Source organism: Canis lupus, chromosome 4, assembly GCF_011100685.1.
Source record: "Canis lupus familiaris isolate Mischka breed German Shepherd chromosome 4, alternate assembly UU_Cfam_GSD_1.0, whole genome shotgun sequence".
NCBI lineage: Eukaryota > Metazoa > Chordata > Mammalia > Carnivora > Canidae > Canis > Canis lupus.
The window spans coordinates 35407636-35421120 of record NC_049225.1 but is presented as its reverse complement, the minus strand read 5'-3'; the positions used below and the strand labels follow the sequence as shown (position 1 = coordinate 35421120).

The following is a 13485-nucleotide window of genomic DNA, read 5'->3' as shown; positions in this document are numbered from 1 at the left end:
AATGTTGCTCGGATATACACTACTACTCACAAGTGATACTTTTTCACAGGTTAAAGAAAAAAATCATCTACCAAAAGATGATTGTGGTGATCTAAAGTATGTCCACAAATGCTCTGACAGTACCTTCAACAGGTGGAGCCCGCTGCCCTGTCTCAAGTTCCCACTGGTCTTAGTAAAATGATGGAGACAACAGTTTGACTTCCGAGGCTAGATCATAAAAAGCATTTCCAATTCCACCTTGCTCTTTTTTGAAACACCCACTTCGAGGGAAGCTAGCTGCCGTGTCATAAGGACACGAGCCCCACAGAGAGGGCCACAGGGCAAGAAGCCGAGGCTTCCTGCCCACAGCATGAGAGTGAGCCGCCTCGTACGTGGATCCCACAGCCCCAGGGAAGCTTTCAGGTGACCACAGCTTCACCCGTACCATTCATGAGACCCCAAACTAGACCATCCAGCTAAGCCCCTAGTCGATTCCAGACCCTCAGAAAATGCAGGAGACCATAAATACTTGTTTTAAGCTGCTAGGTTTGGGGGTAACTTGTTGGGCAGCAACAGAAGACATTCATTACTATATAATACAGTCATTATGAGAAATTTGCTAAAATAATAAAAAGCCAAATCACGGTAAGCTATTGCACAGACACCAAAAAACAAAAGTCTGGAAAGCATAGTCAAATCAAAGCATGACAAGAGAAGTGTAAGACAGGCATAATGCCCAACGAACTAACTGCTAAATATTTCTTTCAAAGGAGTAACCAACAGTATGCTCTTTATTTTAAAATTATCTCAACCAGTAAGGTTCATTTTTGTAGGGAGAAAACAGTTCCTAGTTCTACTCTATATACTATTAAACATATGTCCTTTTAAACCACGAGTTCCGTAAAGATGACATCAGTTTTATGTTCCAGATAAAGGCATTTCTCATATAACACCTGGCAAAAAGAGTGAATTCTTTTATTCTTTTTAAGATTTTATTTATTTATTCATGAGAGAGACACAGAGAGAGAGGCAGAGACCCAGGCAGAGGGAGAAGCAGGCTCCATGCAGGGAACCTGACGTGGGACTCGATCCTGGGTCTCCAGGATGGCGCCCTGGGCGGAAGGCAGCGCTAAACCGCTGAGCCACCCGAGCTGCCCAAGAGAGAATTCTGATGTCAGTTCACTGGTTTCAAGTATCAGCTCCAGTATTTATTTGTGATGTAATTTGGGAGAAGTTATTCAAGCTAAGTCTCCATCTCCTTAGCCACAAAATGGGAGTGATATCACTAACCCAAATGAGTTCGTATTGTGCATCTTGGTATTAACCATTTAATGAGTAACAGCTGTCTTGTTCTTGTCGTGATTAGTTATTAATAATATAAATACTGATGACTTTCCCTTTATCTGTCTCATATTAACGGTTTCTGTAATCATGACACAGCAAAACAGTAACCATATTTTGCAACCAATCTTTTTTTTTTAAGATTTATTTATTTATTTATTTATTTATTTATTTATTTATTATTCATTCATTCATTCATTCATTCAGAGAGAGCAAGAGAGGGGTAGAGACCCAGGTAGAGGGAGAAGCAGGCTCCATGCAGGGAGCCTGACGTGGGGCTCAATCCTGGGTCTCCAGGATCACACCCCCGGCTGCAGGCAGCGCTAAACCGTTGCACCACTGGGGCTGCCCTGCAACCATTCTTGAAATGGAGTATTTTATAATTCTAACATCTGAAGATGACATATTTTTTAAATTCCTAGAATAACTCATTGGAATTTTTATACTAGGATATCTTGCAAAGTTAAGGATATAAGGAAATGTAGACATTTGAAATGCTACATGATTGAAATTTCAAAAATGATGCTGGTGTTTAAGAGTCATTTTTAAATATTTAGTACAAACAGGGGATCCCTGGGTGGCTCAGCAGTTTAGCACCTGCCTTTGGCCCAGGGCTGGATCCTGGAGTCCTGGGATGAGTCCTGTGTCAGGCTCCCAGGAGGGAGCCTGCCTCTCTCTCTCTCTCTATGTCTGTCATGAATAAATAAATAAAACCTTTAAAAAAAATAAAACATCAAATATTTAGTACAAACAGCTATCTAAGTAAATTTATCTTCTGTTGCTATATACATAGATTGGTGAGGCTTCTTCTTTGGGAAAATAAAACTAAGGCAAATCATTCAATGAAATATACATAATTTGGGGATCCCTGGGTGGCTCAGCGGTTTAGCGCCTGCCTTTGGCCTAGGGCATGTGATCCTGGAGTCCTGGGATGGAGTCCCAAGTCGGGCTTCCTGCATGGGGCCTGCTTCTCCCTCCTCCTGTGTCTCTGCCTCTATCATAAATAAATAAACAAATCTTTAAAAAATAAAATATACATAATTTCAAATAAAAAATTAGGAAGCTTCACAAACAGAAATAAGGCTGAACCAATAGTTCAATCAGAAAGAAAGAAAGAAAGAAAGAAAGAAAGAAAGAAAGAAAGAAAGAAAGAAAGAAAAAAAGAAAGAAAGAAAGAAAGAACAGGAAAAGGCTGAAGTCAGCTGAAAAAACAGAGTAAAGTCATTCTTTCCTCTTCCCGTCAAGCCCCCCACCCTTGATTCGTACTTTCTAGGCTGAGGTTCGGGAATGCTGAAGCGGCTGGCGGGCTGCCGGCTCCGGGCCTGGCCCCCCCTCCCCCCGCGGCAGGCGCCGGCCCCGACGGCCTTCCGAGCAGGCCGGGCTCCCTGCAGACTTTCTGGCTCCACGGCCATTGTTCGCCAGGCTGCTCCGCTCCTCCTCGCTCCTCCTCCCGGCGCGGATCAGCACGAGAAGCCGGTCTGTCCCCCCAGGCGGCTCCCTCCCCGCCTCCCACCGCGGGGCCGCCGCGCTCACAGCGCTCACACCCCGGGGCTCGGCCTCCTGCGGACACGGCGGGCGTCCCGAGCGCAGGCTCCCCGGCGCGGTCCAGGCGGGGGCCCCCGTGTACCGGCCTCTGTGTTTCTGCCCAGGCGGCCCGTCTCCACTCGGGGCCTTCGCTTCCTGTGACCGGCGGCCGGTGCCCGCGGGGCCGAGACACGGGCGGAGACGGGAGACACGGGAGGCCGCGGGGGGCGTCCTCGGGGCGTCCTCCGGGGCATCTACGGGCGGTTTCCAAATCTGCCCCCCACGTTCAGCCTGGCACCGCCGCCCCTAACCCAGGCGCTCCGCCGGCTTCCCGAGCCCTTCATTCAGCTGAACCGAACCGACCCGACCGGCGCGGGCGGCCCTGCGGCCCAGGGCGTGACCCGGGTCCCGGGATTGAGTCCCGCGTCGGGCTCCCGTGTCGGGCTCCCGCGTCGGGCTCCTGCTGCTCCCTCCGCCCGGGCCCCGCCTCTTCTCTCTCCCTCTCTCTCTCTCTCTCTCTGTGTCTCATGAATAAATAAAATCTTGAAAAAAGAAAAAATAAACCAAACAGCTCGCAGATACTGAGGCGAGGCCGAGGCGGCGCTCGGCTGGGCCTGGCGGCTCCGGCTCCGGGGTGGGTCTCCGCCAGCGGGGCCCGCGGGCCGGTCTGGTGAGCGCCGCCGCCAGCCGCAGGACAGCAGCCCAGGAGCTCGGCCTCCACGCGGCCGGCACCCCGCGGCTTCCCCAGACAGCGCAGCCCCGGGCACCCCAGGGCACCCCAGGGCACCCCGCGGCACCCGGCCCGCCTGAGCCCACGCGGACCGCGCTGGGCCTGCTCCGGCCGCACAGCCTGCGACCGCCCGCCACGGAGGCGGGAGGCCCGCGGCAGGTCCCTCCCCGGTCACCGGGTAAGGACGTCACGAAGGAAGCAGGCGGGGATTCTTTACTTTACTCCAGCTTCTCAACGCCGCGAGGAAAAGCGAAGCTCGGCTGCGTGAAGGCCTCGCCGGAGGCCCCACAGCCGAGACACGCAGGCCGCGGCCCAGCCCTGCTCCACCCGCCCCTGCAGGGGCAGCACCTGGAGGGTAATGGAGCCCCAGCGGGTACCCCTGCTGCCCTCAGGGGAGCCCGCTCCGCAGGGGTGACGTCTCCGCAGGGATGACCTCTCCGCAGGGATGACCTCTCCACAGGGGTGACCTCTCCACAGGGATGACCTCTCCACAGGGTGACCTCTCCGCAGGGATGACCTCTCCACAGGGTGACCTCTCCGCAGGGATGACCTCTCCACAGGGGTGACATCTCCACAGGGATGACCTCTCCACAGGGTGACCTCTCCGCAGGGGTGACATCTCCACAGGGTTGACCTCTCCACAGGGTGACATCTCCACAGGGATGACCTCTCCACAGGGTGACCTCTCCACAGGGGCGACCTCTCCACAGGGGCGACCTCTCCACAGGGGTGACCTCTCCACAGGGGTGACGTCTCCACAGGGTGACCTCTCCGCAGGGGTGACATCTCCACAGGGATGACCTCTCCACAGGGTGACATCTCCACAGGGGCGACCTCTCCACAGGGGCAACCTCTCCACAGGGGAGCCCTCTCCGCAGGGGTGACATCTCCGCAGGGGTGACCTTTCTGCAGGGGTTGACCTCTCCGCAGGTAGCCCCTCTGTAGGGGAGCCCTCTCCATGCTCTACCTCGGAGCTGCCCCCCCAACCTGTCACAGGCTCTGCCCAGGGGCAGAGAGGAGGCGGGGGAGGGGAGGGGAGCTGCCCTCAGCGACGGGAGCCCCGCAGGCCTCAGGCCCGGCAGGTTCTAGAGGGTCCAGCTTCCAGGCTCCGGGCGGCAGCTGCCCCCACAGAGGGCCACGCGTTGTCGCAGCACCAGACCCTAACCCCGTCTCTGAGGCCTGGTAGCTGCCTCTGCTCCGACCATTTCGGCCCAACCCCAGGGCCCCTTGGCTCCCCAATCCTCCACACCTGTGAAGTCAGTCACTGCGCTCTCCTGGTTCTTCCCACCGGAGCAGCCCCCAGGGCTCCTGCCCGGGCCCTGGTGGGTCCCAGTACAGTCAGGAACAGGCCTCAGGGGAAGCCCCCGGACATGCCACACACAGATTTTTATGTACATTCACTGCACCAAAGAGGAGCCCACAACACAGCTAACATTTCCGAAGTGCTTATCAACTGCACTCTAATATAGATTTAATGTAGCTTCAAAGCGTTCTAAGATATTCTGAGGAACGAATTCTTCTAGACTCCACGTATTTCACTACTTCTACCACAAGTAGCCACAACCCATCCAAGTAACTGGCCGGGCTTCCCATTCTAACCTATGAGACCCAAAGTCAAAATGCTTGAAAGAACACCAAAATTTGGTCATCAGAACAGATTTCTCATTGCCTTAAACAGCACTACACGTAATCAAAGACTTTCTGGGTTAACTCAATAAATTCCTGTGACCAAAAAGCTAATTCAAATGCTAAATCAATCTTTAGTGGAATATGTCCAACTTCTGGCACTAAGTTAAAAAAAAAAAAATCAAAGCAGAACTTTGAAAATAACACACAAAAAAACCCACCCATATTTCACCCAGGAAACCAAATCAAAATATATCTGTATCTATGCCCCCGGTATGAAAGAACAGCCTTTCAAAAACAGTCATGAGCTTTTGTGTGTCCCTCCTAAGAAGATCTGGAAATATGCAGGTGACTTTTTGGTTGGTGACAAAGGACCAAAATGGAAAATGCAATGCAGCGTGCAGGGACGATCCCTCAACACAAAGAACTGTCTCAACCAAATGTCAACAGTGCTCTCTCCTTGTTGAGAAATACTGATTGATTCTTGGCTAAATGACCTGTCGTTTTTCGGGTTCTAGATGTTCAGAAAGCAATAGCATTAGGCCTCTAGGAAGAAATATTATCTTGATCAAACTAATGTCTTATTTTACTTTTTTTTCTTCTCACCTGACCACTTTAAAAAAGAATCCTATTTTTGCTGTATTAGCCACAGTGCTTGCACAAGGCAAAAACATTGGAAAAAAGTCAACCATTTCTCTTCACTTTTTCTTTCTTTACAAAAAAAAATTTTTTTTTTAAAAATTCAGAGCACACACCAGGTTTCCCGGAAGCTGTGGGAGTAGAGGCTCTGTCCCCGATGGAGCCAGTGCACGTGCTCCATGCTCCGCCACAGTGAGGAGCTCGGGGAAGGCCAGGCGACTACCCTCTCAGGACTGTGGCTGGGCCTGCAGAGCCGCGGCCCCTCTTTCGGACTGAATACGTGTAAACAGCAGCCCCAGAGGCTTCTGGCAGTTGCCTGGGCACCTGAAGGGGAACCAGAGCTAGGAGAGTAAAAGACTCGAAGAAGCCAGGTCCTAGAGCCACCTGGGAGCAGCAACCTTGCCTGAAGCCTGAAGAATGGAGGCATTTTTCAGTTTACAATCAATAAATTCCCTATATTTTTTAGGTTTATTTTAGGTCAGAGGGAGTCCGTTTTTCCGTTACAACCAAAAACATTCTAGTTGATAGGAAGGCTTAAGGGAAAGGCCCACTTGAGTATTCTGGGCGAGATTAGCGTAAAATTAGTAATTCTGAATAAACTAAACAACAACAACATGGAAACACAGACGGGGTAGGGGGGGTCACTTTAAAGATAGCTCAAGTAGGTACAAATTTCCTTAACGCTGTGCCCCGCAGCTCCCACCCAGGCCGGCTGGCCCAGGTCCCTCCAGCTCAGCTAAGGACCGTCACTCTCCAGGTCTTGGCGGCCGTTCCTGACGCTCCCTCCTTCCCTCACCCTCACCTGGCCTCAGCCAGTCCGTGGGTTCCAGCTGCGGGATGCCGGGGCCCACCGCTCCTGACCCTTCGCCGCTTGTTCTGCCTGGGCCCCGAGCAGCCTCCGGAGCGGTCCCCCCACTGCCCCCCGTCCGCCTCCACACAGCAGCCCGGGAGTAACTGGGGGCACATCAGGTCACAGCGCCCCGCTCGCTCACCGTCTGCCCTCGGGACTCCAGCTCTCCCACGGCAGCTGCCCTGGCCTCCGCGTGCCTGACGCGTGCCAGGCCTGGCCCTGCTGCAGGACCTCTGCCTAGAACATTCCTCCTCCAGACAGCTTGCTACCTTACCTCTTCCAGGGGCCTACCCAAACATCCCTCTTTTATTTAGTGTTCTTGCTCATTCTATTTAAAACTGCAATCCCATCTTCCCCCCGGCACCCCGAGCCTCCTTCCCTGATACACATCTATTTTTTCTCTTTAGCACTTGTCATCCCATAATTTCATAGATGATTTACTATTTATTTTGTTTACTGCTTGCGACCTGCTGCAGAATGTATGCTCCGTAAGGGCAGGGGCGTCGCCCTATGTTCTCACTCTGTATTTCTAGCCCCAAGAAGACAGTCTGGCACACAGTTGGTACTAAATAAATATTTGCTGAGGGAAGGACTCGAATATAGCAGAAGGAATTAAAACATCATGCCAATTTCTTTCACTTCTATATACAAAGGAGACCTTCCCAGGCGGGCTGTACTGGGGACAGACTATTCCATTTCCTTATCTCAACACAACTGAAAAGATACAGAAACCACACCACTTCCTCCGCTCACTTCGAGCCCTGACTTGTGTCAAGATTCTGAGAGGAAAATTTTCCACTGTTTTCACTGCATATACTCGAGTCTGAGGTATAAATTAAAAGGTCTTAAGAAAATCTTGTTTAAGTAAACATAACTTCGCAAGATCTGAAATATTGCTGAAGGCAAACAATGGCTCGGGTTATACTCTGACAGTACCACATAGTTAGAGCAAGTTAAAGAACTGTGGAAATAATCACAGACAAAAAAAGAAAATACAGCCCTTTCTTTGGTACAAACCATGTGGTCTAACAAAGGGGACTTCAAAGGACCATCTAAAGTCAACTGCACTATGTTTCAGTGAGTAGACGCAAGGAAAGGCTCAGAGGTAATATTTATATGTAAATTGTAGGTCGCCAACAGCTCTGCATAGGATGGGGGGGGGGAGTGTAATAATCTGATCATCAGTAATTCTTCCCCGGATTTAACCACGGACTATAGGAAACTAAACTTCGCAAACCCGTAAGCCCATGAGAGAGCACCCTGGACATTACCAGTTCCGGCTGATTAAATGGGAAGCACCTGGAAACCCGGGAAGCGCTTCAGCCGGGGGAGGAAACATCTACTTTTTATGGTGTTACTCCATCAGAGCGCTGGTCTAGAGCACTTTGCTGAACAAGGCCAGTGGCATGGGATGGACTTTCTGTTGCTTTTAATATCTTTCAGCTGCGATACCTAGTTTGAATACTTATCAACTTCTAATTTTACTTTAAAGAAAGGCCAAAAAATTAAATTAAATTTAAAAACAAAAATAAAAGGGAACCCTGGGTAGCTCAGTCGGTTAGGTGACCGACTCTTGATTTCAGCTCCGGTCTTGATCTCAGGGTTGTAAGTTCAAGCCCTTTTAATTTTTTTTATTTTTTATTTATTTATTTTTTTAAAAGATTTTATTTATTTATGCATGAGACACACACACACACACACACAGAGAGAGAGAGAGAGAGAGAGAGAGAGAGAGGCAGAGACACAGGAGAGGGAGAAGCAGGCTCCCTGCAGGGAGCCCGATGTGGGACCTTGATCCTGGGTCTCCAGGATCAGGCCCTGGGCTGAAGGTGGCGCCAAACCGCTGAGTCACCTGGGCTGCCCTCAAGCCCTTTTTAAATAAGGAAAGGACTGTGCATAGCAGAGTCTTCAGGTCAGGGGACCTAAGAGTTAGTTCAAATTCTGCCTTAACTGACTAGCTGATCCTGGCCAGTTCACTTCCCTCTCCGGGCCTCAGTTTCTTCATCTGTAAAATAAACCTTCCACCTCTCAGTCCTGTGAGTCTGTGAACTCTGCTCATTGAACGCAGTGCTTCAAAGATTTCACCTAAGGATCACTTAGGTGTTACTGTACACCCGAAAGTAATGTAACACTACATGTTAACTATTCTGGAATTAAAATAAAATGAAGTGGGTTTACTACCACTGCTTAAAAAAAAAAAAAAAGAATTACTTAGGTGCTGGGTAAAGCAGGGCAAACACCGTAAATTCCCACTTTCTTTCTCTGAAGTAACCACTATTCTGGATGTGGTATTTAACATTCATGTCTTATCCCAAACAATATACAGCATGGCTTTGCCTGTTTTTGAATTTTTTCGAGCTGTATGAAAACTGTATTGTTCTAGATGCATATTTTTATATTTGCTTATTCTTCACTCAACATTGTGAATGATTTCCATGAAAGATATATGTAGTTCTTTTTCATTAATTTTCATTGTTTTATAGAGCATCCCCTCCCATAAGTATCTTATAGCTAGATTTATCCCTTCTCCTGCTGTACATTGCCCCATATTTTGGTATAAGCAATGCTTACAATAAGCATAGGCACAATAAGCAAAGCAATACACAAACCTGAAGAGTTGCTTCTGTTGCTGTTGTTGCCTGAGTAAATCAATCTGCAAGGCATATATCAGAAGTAGGATTCTGGGTCTAATGGTAGTTTTGGTAGATATCTTGGTAATTTGACTAGGACTGTACCATTTTGCACTTCCAAATACACAACACTGATATTAGGACAATTTTTAAATATCCCTGAAGGACACAGAATACACTTTAACACATGTAAAGACATACTGCAGGGGATCCCTGCATGGCTCTGTGGTTTGGTGCCTGGCTTCAGCCCAGAGCCTGATCCTGAAGATCTGGGATCGAGTCCCACATCGGGCTCCCTGCATGGAGCCTGCTTCTCCCTCTGCTTGTGTCTCTGCCTCTCTCTTTCTCATTCTGTGTCTCTCATGAATAAATGAATAAAATCTTAAAAAAAAAAAAGACATACTGCATTATGTATAGAAGGGCTCAATACCCTGTTTTCTTCCTATGTTCATTATAAATTTACTGATTTTTTTTATCACATTCAAGTTCTCTTCTAAGTTTGGTAAGAATTTTCATCATAAATGGGATTGATTTTATTGTTTTATTTCCCCATCTATTGATATGAGCATAGTGTTTTCCTCCTTCCATGTGTTAATGGATAAGCTAATTAGTAATAATCCATATTAAGAGCTTTCTTAAAGAGTAAACCATCTGTGGTAGTTTTTAAAGATGTCCACAAATTCTTTCGTATTCCTTTTTTCAAGAGGTGGAAGCTAATTACTTTGTGCGCTAGAGTGAGTAACTCCACTTTAACAAACAGTAGAAAGTGAAAGTGACAAAGTGTTCTGAGAGTAGGCCTCCCAGAACAATGCAACTTTCTCTTTGCTCTTTCTTCAGTCATTCGCTCTGGGCTGAGGAACTCAGGCCTCCTGCCAATAGCCATGAGACTGCACTCACCCCAGTCAAGCTTTCAGATGAATGTAGCCCCTGCTGACATCCTAACTACAACCCCATGAGGTACCCTGGGCCTAAATCACCTAGGAAACTGTTCTTCAATTCCTGTGTTAACTTAAATTTTTGTTGTTTCAAGTCCCTAAACTTTGGGATAAATTATTATGCAGCAATAATTAACATACTATCCTTGAATTCCTGGGATACATTCAATTTTGTCATTATTGAATAATAAATTGTCTGGGCTTTGTCCTTGGTTCCTAGAAGGGAACCCTTAAGGTAAATCCTTGGAATTTCCTGGATAATAGGAGTGTCTTTGTTATGCATGAGCCTCATAGATCATAGTTGAATGTATGACTCAGGTGGAGGCTGGTCACCAAAAAGGCCAACCATGTGATCAGAGGGTTGGGGAGGGAACCGAACTCATTCTTCAGGGCTGAAGAATGAGTTCAATCATGTGGACAATTATTCAACTATGCCTACACAATCAAACACCAATAAAAACATTATACACCATAGCTAAGTTTCCTGGTTGGTAAATATATAAATGTGCCAGAAAGACAACAGATCCTGATCCCTGGGGGAGAGGAGGCTCTGCACCTGGAACCCTCCTAGACCGCATTCTATGTCTCTTCATCTGGCTGGTCCCAATCTGTATCCCTTAAAATAAAATGATCATTGTACGTATACCACTTTCTTGAATCCTGTGAGTCACTTTAGTAAATTGTCAAAATCTGAGGGGATCATGGAATCCTCCTGGATTTGCAGCCGGTTAGTGAGAAGTCCAAACAGCCTGGAGACCCCCAAACTTGTTACTGGCATTTCAAGCAAAGTTAGTCTTGGGAACTATGCCCTTATACCCGTGGAGTCTAACACTAACTTTGAGTTGGTATCATCAGAATTGTACTGCAGTACTGTAGATACAGTTATGCTTAAATACACTCCTGGATTTGTTTTGCTAATGCCTTGTTAAGTTTTACATCTATGTTCCTAAGTTAAGACTGGCTTATTATCATTTTATCCATGTCTGGTTTTGGTATCAAAGTTTTACTAGCCACATAGAATAAGCTGATGAACTTTCCTATTTTGTGTTCTCTGGTACAATATGTATACCACTAGAACAGTTTGACAGGACTCAGTTTTAAAATCATCTGGGCTACAGGGTACATGGCTGGCTTAGACAGTGAAACATGCGAGTCTTGATCTTGAGGTTGTGAGTCTGATCCCCATGTTGAGTGCAGAGATTACTTAAAAATAAAGTCTTTTGGGGTGCCAGGGTGGCTCAGTCAATTAGGCATCTGCTTTGGCTCAGGTCGTGATCCCAGAATCCTGGGATGGAGCCCTGCTTCCAGCTCCCTGCTCAGGAGTGAGCCTTCTTTTCCCCCTCCCCCTCCTCCTACTTGTGCTTGCTTTCACTCACTCTGTCTTCCCCTCTCAAATAAAAACTTAAATAGATAAATAAAATAAAATCTTTTTTTTTTAAAGATTTAATTTATCTATTAATGAGAGACACAGACAGGCAGAGACACAGGCAGAGAGAGAAGCAGTTTCCGCACAGGGAGCCCAACACAGGACTCAATCCTGGAACTCCAGGGATCACGCCCTGAGCCAGAGACAGACCCTCAACCACTGAGCCACCCAGGCATTCCAAAATAAAATCTTCTAAAAAAAAAAATAAAATCATCTGGGCTAAAGGCTTATCTGTGAGTACATGGGAGGGAGCTGATCTTTCAGCATAAATTAAATTTCTTTAATAATTATAAAAATATCCAGGTTTTCAGGGTGCCTGAGTGGCTCTGTCAGTTAATTGTTTGCCTTCAGCTCAGGTCATGATCTCAGAGTCCTGGGATTGAGCCCCAAGTTGGGCTCCCTGCTCAGTGGAGTCTGCTTCTCTCTCTGCCTCTGCCTCTCCCCCAGTTTGTGCTCTCTCTCTTACTCTTTAATAAATAAATAAAAGCTTAAAAAATCCAGGTTTTTTATTTTGTCAGAGTCCATTTATTAAGTTACTTTTTAAAAAAGAAAACTGTCAAAAAAAAAAGCTGTCATTTTATTTAAATTGTAAAATTTATTGACATAGAGTTACTCAAGGTATTCTCTTATTTTTCAGAAAAAAAAATCTCTCCTACATTTGAAGTCACACTCCTCCCTTTACATCCCCAATACTATTTGTGTTTTCTGGGTTTTTCTTGATTGTTCAAATGTTTTATCAGCTTTTTCAAGAAGTAGCTTTTGGTTTTTGTAATCCTCTCCTATGTATCTTATAAAAATATTTTTTCCATTAATTTCCAACCCCAGTTCTATCATGTATTAGCTAGAAGCTTTTGTAAGTTTCTCTATGCATCAGTCCTCTCATCTATAATATAGGAATAATAACAGTACTCACCACACAAGGTTGTAAAGATTAAATAAAATAATCCCTGTAAAGCGTATGGATCAATGCAAGAGCTAGACGGCAAGTGTTGGCTTTTTTAAAGATTTATTCATTTGAGAGAGAGTGCATGCACAAGGGAGAAGGGCAGTGGGAGAGGGAGAAACTCCAAGCAGATTCCCCACTAGGCACAGAGCCCAACACGGGGCTCGATCCCATGACCCTGAGATCACGACCTGAGCTGAGCAGAAACCAAGAGGTGGACACTCAATGAATTGTACCACCCAGGTGCCCCACAAGTGCTGGCTTTTACCTCATCATCTACTTATTTGTCTTGAACTTATTGTTCTTTTCCTAATTTGTTAGATGCTTAGCTTATTAATATTTTTAATTTTTAATGAGCATTTAAGGCTTCAATGTGTCAGACAAATATTAATACCCAAATTTTCTTTATTGTTTAGTTCTAGGTGTTTTCTGATTATACTGTCATTTTATTTTTGACCTGTGGGATTTATAGAAGTATGTTTTTAAATTTCTAACCATGGGTTTGTATATACTTTGTTATTCATTTTTAACTTCAGTGCATTTGTTGGCAGAAAACTTGGTTGATATCATTATTTGAAATGTAAAAGATTTATTTACATTTTTATATGTATTAGAATTTGCTGTAAATGGTCTAGTAAATGGCCACGTTTAATAAAATGCAAATGTCTAGAACAAATGAGCTTGTCATGCTCTCTGCTTAAAAATCTATGAATAAAAAAAGAATAAAAAAATCTATGAATATTCTCATTTTAATAAGGTGCAATTAGCAAGACATAAGGAGAATTGTTAGAATCTGGCCTCCGTCAGGTTTTCTAACACCATCCTCCCACTCCTCCATTCCCTTACAATGCTCCAACTATAC

At 46.3% G+C, this 13485-nt stretch overlaps 1 protein-coding gene across 1 annotated transcript in view; it reads right to left on the bottom strand.

Annotated features, from left to right (window-relative positions):
- Positions 1-13485, bottom strand: part of BMPR1A (bone morphogenetic protein receptor type 1A) — a 61592-nt gene that overhangs the window by 38299 nt on the left and 9808 nt on the right. The window lies entirely within an intron of this gene.